This window comes from Anarrhichthys ocellatus, unplaced genomic scaffold (assembly GCF_004355925.1).
Source record: "Anarrhichthys ocellatus isolate YVR2014 unplaced genomic scaffold, GSC_Weel_1.0 scaffold101, whole genome shotgun sequence".
Taxonomy (NCBI): Eukaryota; Metazoa; Chordata; class Actinopteri; order Perciformes; family Anarhichadidae; genus Anarrhichthys; species Anarrhichthys ocellatus.
The window spans coordinates 1,081,476-1,088,180 of NW_022280131.1; positions in this window are offsets into that span (position 1 = coordinate 1,081,476).

The following is a 6,705-nucleotide window of genomic DNA, read 5'->3' on the forward strand; positions in this document are numbered from 1 at the left end:
AGTATGTGTGCACTATGCAAACATGTGTATGTAGTTCTTTATGGACTTCCTCTTGTTGATTCCTGTGGAATATTAATAGCAACACAATACTATGCAAATGACACTTCTGTGGGATGCATGTGATATCTAATTTGTGTTTGTACATCCTGTGAGATGAGGCCTGCTGTGCTTTTTACCAAAAAACAAACTAACAATTGTGTTACTTCTGTTTTCTTAAGTATTGAGCATAGAAATTGTCCAAGTTTGTGTCATTATGCAACAAATGCAATAAAAAAGAAAATCCCATTATGTTTGTGATGTTTCAGTTTGACTTCACGTAAACAGATTATTCATTTTAGATTTGCAGCTACACAACTAGAGATTCCTGTCAAACTAAAACGTACGCTATGTCAGAATGTTTCACATTCAGTTCGTTGATTACCTTTTTTTTTCTAACATGATGTCCTGACTATTGGACTTCTATGTTGGCAGTACTGACAGTATGTATATTACACTATTTCTAAGCAAAAATAGTTTTTGATTTGATATTTCACACAGAAATAACATGTTAATGGACATAAGTTCTGTTTGTTTGTTAGAGAACATGGTTCCATGGTAACATAAGTTTTGGCAGGGGACACTTAAGTTCCCATCGCTCTCTCTCTGTCACGGGAGTTCACGATTAGGACCCAATAGCAAGACAGAGTCCGGTATAACAGATTTTATTTGCCAGAGTAGAGGACAGGAAGGCGTGGAGCCCGTGGTCCGACACCGGAGGGCAGGCAGATCGACGGTGTGAGTCCTGTGGCTCGACACCGGATGGCAGGCAGCTCGACGGTGTGATGTCCCGTGGCTCGACACCGGAAGGTTGGCAGATCGACCAGTACACTACACCCGTAGCAGAGAGGAGAGAGATTAGTCCGGGAATAGACAATGGGGTTCAATTTACGGAACGGTGGCGGAGGCTACCGAGGCAGAAGACAACACGGACTGACAACCCAGGCCTGCAAGATCAGGGTTGATATACTGCCGGGTAACGAGCCAGATTGTCCGCAGCTGTGCATCAATCAGGGCTGTGGCAATGGGAGGTGTCTGGAGGCAGGCCCGAGAAAACAACACCAAGCACTTGGCATAACAAAACAAACAGGGGAATGACAGACACATGAGGAGAGGAGATTGGGGGGAAACAAGTTAACACACAACGGGTCAGACAGGGATCCTGACACTCTCATTTGCTCTCTTTCTCTTTACTTTAAAGTAAATAAAGAAATCCCTTAATTCAGCAACGTAGACTCTGGCATGGGAATATGCAAGTCTAATGATTCAGCCATGCTATCTGCTCTGTAAGGCTGTAGTACATAAGCATGTGGTGCTTTGAGCTAAATCCTAATGTCAGCATGCAAACACATTTTAGCGGGCAGGCGATAATGTTTACCATGTTCACCATCTTAGTTTAGCATTTAATCATGCTAACATTAGCTAATTAGCTCTCAACTCAAACTATAGGGAATGGGAATCGTGGATCATTCTGGGCCATTTTTGGAAAGAGGTTATGGCTACGGTAGCTGTCACTCTCTGTCACCTGTCCAGTCATCGGTCATTTGTCAACCGGGCGGGAGTGGGGATACTCACGAGCCCCCAGCTGAGCGCCGCTGTGTTGGAGTTCTCCCCGGAGAACGAGAGGGTCGCCTCCATGCGCCTACGGGTTGCGGGGAGCAAGGCTCTGACTGTGGTTTGTGCTTATGCACCAAACAGCAGTTCAGAGTATCCGGCCTTCTTGGAGTCGGTGGGAGGGGTCCTGGAAAGGGCGCCGCCTACCGACTCCATAGTTCTCCTGGGGGACTTCAACGCTCACGTGGGCAATGACGGAGAAACCTGGTGGGGGGTGATTGGGAGGAACGGCTTGCCCGATCTGAACCCGAATGGCGTCTCGTTATTGGACTTCTGTGCTTGCCACGGTTTGGCCATAACGAACACCATGTTCGAACATAAGGTGGCTTATAAGTGTACCTGGTACCAGAACACCTTAGGCCGGAGATCAATGATCGACTTTGTAATCATATCATTTGATTTGCGGCCGTATGTCTTGGACACTCGGGTAAAGAGAGGAGCAGAGCTGTCAACTGATCAACCGGCAGGCCAGAAGGGCTGCAGCTGCGGTGGTCGCGAATGCTAAAACTCGGGCATGGGAGGAGTTCGGGGAGGCCATGGAGAAGGACTTTCGGTTGGCCTCAAGGAGGTTCTGGCAAACCATCTGACAGCTCAGGAAGGGAAAGCAGGGCTTACCCCAGGCTGTTCTCAGCAGGGGGGGGGGGACTGCTGACCCTGACAGGGGACATCGTGGGGCGGTGGAAAGAGCACTTTGAGGAACTCCTAAACCCGACCAACATGTCCTCTGCAGAGGAGGCAGCGCCTGAAGATCTAGGGGGAGGCTCACCCATATCCCTGGCAGAGGCCGCTGAGGTAGTCAAAAAGCTCCTTGGTGGCAAGGTGCCGGGGGTGGATGAGATCCGCCCTGAGATGCTGAAAGCGCTGGACATAGTTGGGCTGTCCTGGCTGACACGCCTCTTCAATGTCGCATGGGGGTCGGGATCAGTGCCCATGGACTGGCAGACCGGGGTGGTGGTTCCCATTTTCAAAAAGGGGGCCCGGAGAGTGTGCTCAAATTACCGGGGTATCACACTACTCAGCCTCCCGGGGAAGGCTTATGCCAGGGTGCTGGAAAGGAGGCTCTGACCGTTTGTTGAACCTCAGATTCAAGAGGAGCAATGCGGATTCTGTCCCGGCCGTGGAACAGTGGACCAGCTCTTTAACCTCGCAAGACTACTGGAGGGGTTCTGGGAGTTTGCCCAACCAGTCTACATGTGCTTTGTGGACTTGGAGAAGGCTTTCGACTGGGTCCCTCGGGGGTTCTTGTGGGGGGTGCTGCGGGAGTATGGGGTGCCGGACCCATTACAACGGGCGATCCGGTCTCTGTACGACTGCAGTAGGAGCTGTGTCTGCATTCTCGGCAATAAGTCAGACACGTTCCCGGTGGGTGTTGGCCTCCGCCAGGGCTGCCCTTTGTCTCCGGTCCTGTTCGTGACTTTCATGGACAGGATATCTAGGAGCAGCCTGGGGGTGGAGAACGTCAGATTCGGGGGTCTCGGGATCGCCTCTCTGCTGTTTGCAGATGATGTGATCCTGTTAGCCTCCTCGGATCGTGACCTCCAGCATTCACTGGGGCGGTTTGCAGCCGAGTGTGAAGTGGCGGGGATGAGAGTTAGCACCTCCAAATCTGAGGCCATGGTGCTCTGCCGGAAGCCGGTGGATTGCTCCCTCCAGGTGGGGACGGAGTGCCTACCTCAAGCGAAGGAGTTCAAGTATCTCGGGGTCTTGTTCACGAGTGAGGGTAAGATGGAGCGGGAGATCGACAGACGGATCGGTGCGGTTGCAGCAGTAAAGCAGGCGCTGCACCGGACCGTCTTGGTGAAGAGGGAGCTGAGCCGGAAGGCAAAGCTCTCAATTTACCACTTGGTCTACGTTCCTACCCTCACCTATGGTCACGAACTCTGGGTCGTGACCGAAAGGACAAGGTCGCGGCTACAAGCGGCCGAAATGAGCTTCCTCCGTAGGGTGGCCGGGCTCAGCCTTAGAGATAGGGTAAGGAGCTCGGTCATCAGGAGGGAACTTGGAGTCGAGCCGCTACTCCTTCGTGTCGAAAGGAGTCAGCTGAGGTGGTTCGGGCATCTAATTAGGATGCCTCCTGGACGCCTCCCACTGGAAGTTTTCCAGGCACGTCCAACTGGGAAGAGACCCCAGGGAAGACCCAGAACACGCTGGAGGGATTACATCTCCCAGCTGGCCTGGGAACGCCTCGGGATCCCCCAGAATGAGCTGGAACATGTTGCTGGTGAGAGGGAAGTCTGGGTCAGCCTGCTTGGCCTGTTGCCACCGCGACCCGACCCCGGATAAGCGGAGGAAAATGGATGGATGGATGGAAGTTAGATAATGATATCGATCCTTAAGGATTAGGAGACATAGAATGGTCGAGGACCATGGCCAACCATTATGGTCACTGATGTTGCCATATATCTAGTGTTTGACGTAAGTCCCTACACTAACATTTTTAAATGCAGGCCCATATCCCATTTACTACACAGTCATTCAGACAAAGGTAAACAAGCTAATGTTATGTTAATTTAATGCTAAAAAACTGTTGGCTAATGATGCATTATTAATCTACCGATATCTAGCAAAAATCAAACACATATCGTTAGCCTACCTTTGTGTTCCACTGTATACTACAGTATATACTACATTTTATTGTGTTGTGTTTTGTGTTAGTTCAGCAGTTCTTTTTGACACTTACGGTAAACAGCTAGCGAATGGCACTCTTACCCTCATCCTCCAAAAATGGCCCATTTGCCGTTGATAACGACACATTCCCATTCCTTTTGGTTGAGGCTGAAGGGATTGTCATTAGTTATGCAAATATTTGGTCCCTAAAATATCTAACATATTGGACGAATTGGCAACTCTTCAACAGTTAGAGAGACAGTCAAAACCACAAATGTAAACCTTTTGGTGTAGCTAAAAAAGTGACCATAGTCAGTAGGATTCATCCTCTTGACACCATGGATGCCTGCATTACATTTTATGGCGATCCATCCAATAGTTGTTAAGATATTATCCAGACCAAAGTGGTGGACCGACCAACCGTCATTACCTAGAGTCGCTGCAAGCGTGGCTAAAGTAGTTTTGCTCCAGTGAGTGAAAAGGCATCACAAATCATTTAACGTACCATTTTGGTCTTATTCATGTTTCACTTACACATTTCTTTTAAATCCCCCGTTGGACTGTAGCTATGTACAGTTTTGAAGTGAATGTATTTTATTTGAGTGTATTTATACTACTATTTATACTATACTTCATACCTTTATACCAAGTGAAAAGTAATTCATATGACTACATTTACTTGACAGCGATAGTTACTTTGCTTATTTTGCAAGAAACAAACAAACATTTAATGCACATTAATACATTAAGTACATTTGTATTAAACCACTCAAGCACTGGAGCAATGTTCCTGCTACATATTCTACAGTACGTCATCAAGAAAGAAAACTAGCAGTTCATTGGAAACTGCTTGTGGGTTTTCGTGGATTCCCCAGCAAGCAGCTAGATCACAGATGAGGCATGAATCAAGTTTTTGCAAAGCCCTCTACTACATTACATTGTACTGTTCTTATTTAGTCATGAGCAGTATCTACTAATGATTATGCATCAGGGAAACCCAAGTGATAGAAATATGTGAGATGTGTTTCTCCTATCTGTGGCTCAGGCCTACTCTTCCTCTTTCTAAAAGCGTCACAAGTGAGTGGGTGTCGTGCCCTGCTATGGAGGGGCTTGCCTCAGAGTCTGATCTGAAAGCGGCGGTGTTTACAGAGAGATAATGGTTTCCCAATAAATGTGAAAGACAAATACTACCATCTACTGGTAATAGTAGATACAACTCGCTGAATGAACTTAGCATTTATCTACTGTGTTGCTGCTGGACAGATAAAAAAGATACATATTTTAATGAGGGGTTATGTGTATATATATATATATATATCAGTGGTGGGCCGTCAGGGCCAGCAAGGCCTTCTCTGCTGGCCTAAACAGAATCACAACATTATAGCTATTTTATAATTTAATAATTTTTCATCAATACACTACATGTATGAAAATTTATCAAAATATTTTACCCATTATCTTATTTTCTCATTGCACAGCTACTGTCTTCCTCAGTTGCTCTGCTTCCAGTGCAGCTTGTTTTAAGTAGAGCTTTTATCCAATCAGATTTCACCCGTGTCTCTAGGTAAGAAGAGAGGCCCGAGGCCTTCAGCCTCACAAATTAATCCCTTTGCAGTTTAAGTAAATATGGACCATATTGTTGATTGTCATAGTGTTCAACCAATCAGATCTTTAGTTTGACATGTTGGGCGTATTCTTTGAATATCAGAGCCTGCGCGCCGGCCTATTATGATGTCAGCATTACATGCCGCTCAGTGTCCATGGGTACATCCCAAGTCTCTTCATTCTCATTTCCTCGCTCCTCGATCCTCGCTTGAACCGGAAGTTGTTCTGCGCCGCCATATTGACGGCCGTCCCAAAGCTCTTATTTAGCTCTGAGGAGTGAGGATCGAGGAGGGACCATATTGTTGATTGTCATAGTGTTCAACCAATCAGATCTTTAGTTTGACATGTTGGACCTATTCTTTGACATGCCAGAGCCTTCTAGCTGGCCTACAAGTACGTCAGCATTAACGTTCAGCTGGCTCAGCATTAATGTGCGCCGTGATTGGTCAGTGGGCTAGCGTGACTGTTTTGAAGCTAAAGCTTAGGGTGTTGTTTGTAGCACACACACATAATCAATGATGTCATGTAAATCACATGCCGAGGGAGGGAGTGTTGGGGAGGAGGGGGGAGAGAGAGCTCAAAGTGTTATAAAAAAGAGAGACTTGCAAATAGCAAGACGGGATTCAACGCGGGAGCCACCCAAGTGCTCCATGGAGAAAACACTGGACCTCGACAGCCGCATCGGAGGACTTCGTCTCTGTTCACGGAAAGAAGACAGCCGTTCCTGGACAAAGATTGAAAGACGGAGATTTTCCTCTCCACCCTGTTTGACTTTAACAACTGGACAACAGATGGACGCAGCCGCCCCAAAGACTATGTACTGAGCCTGAGGGATGGCTGAAC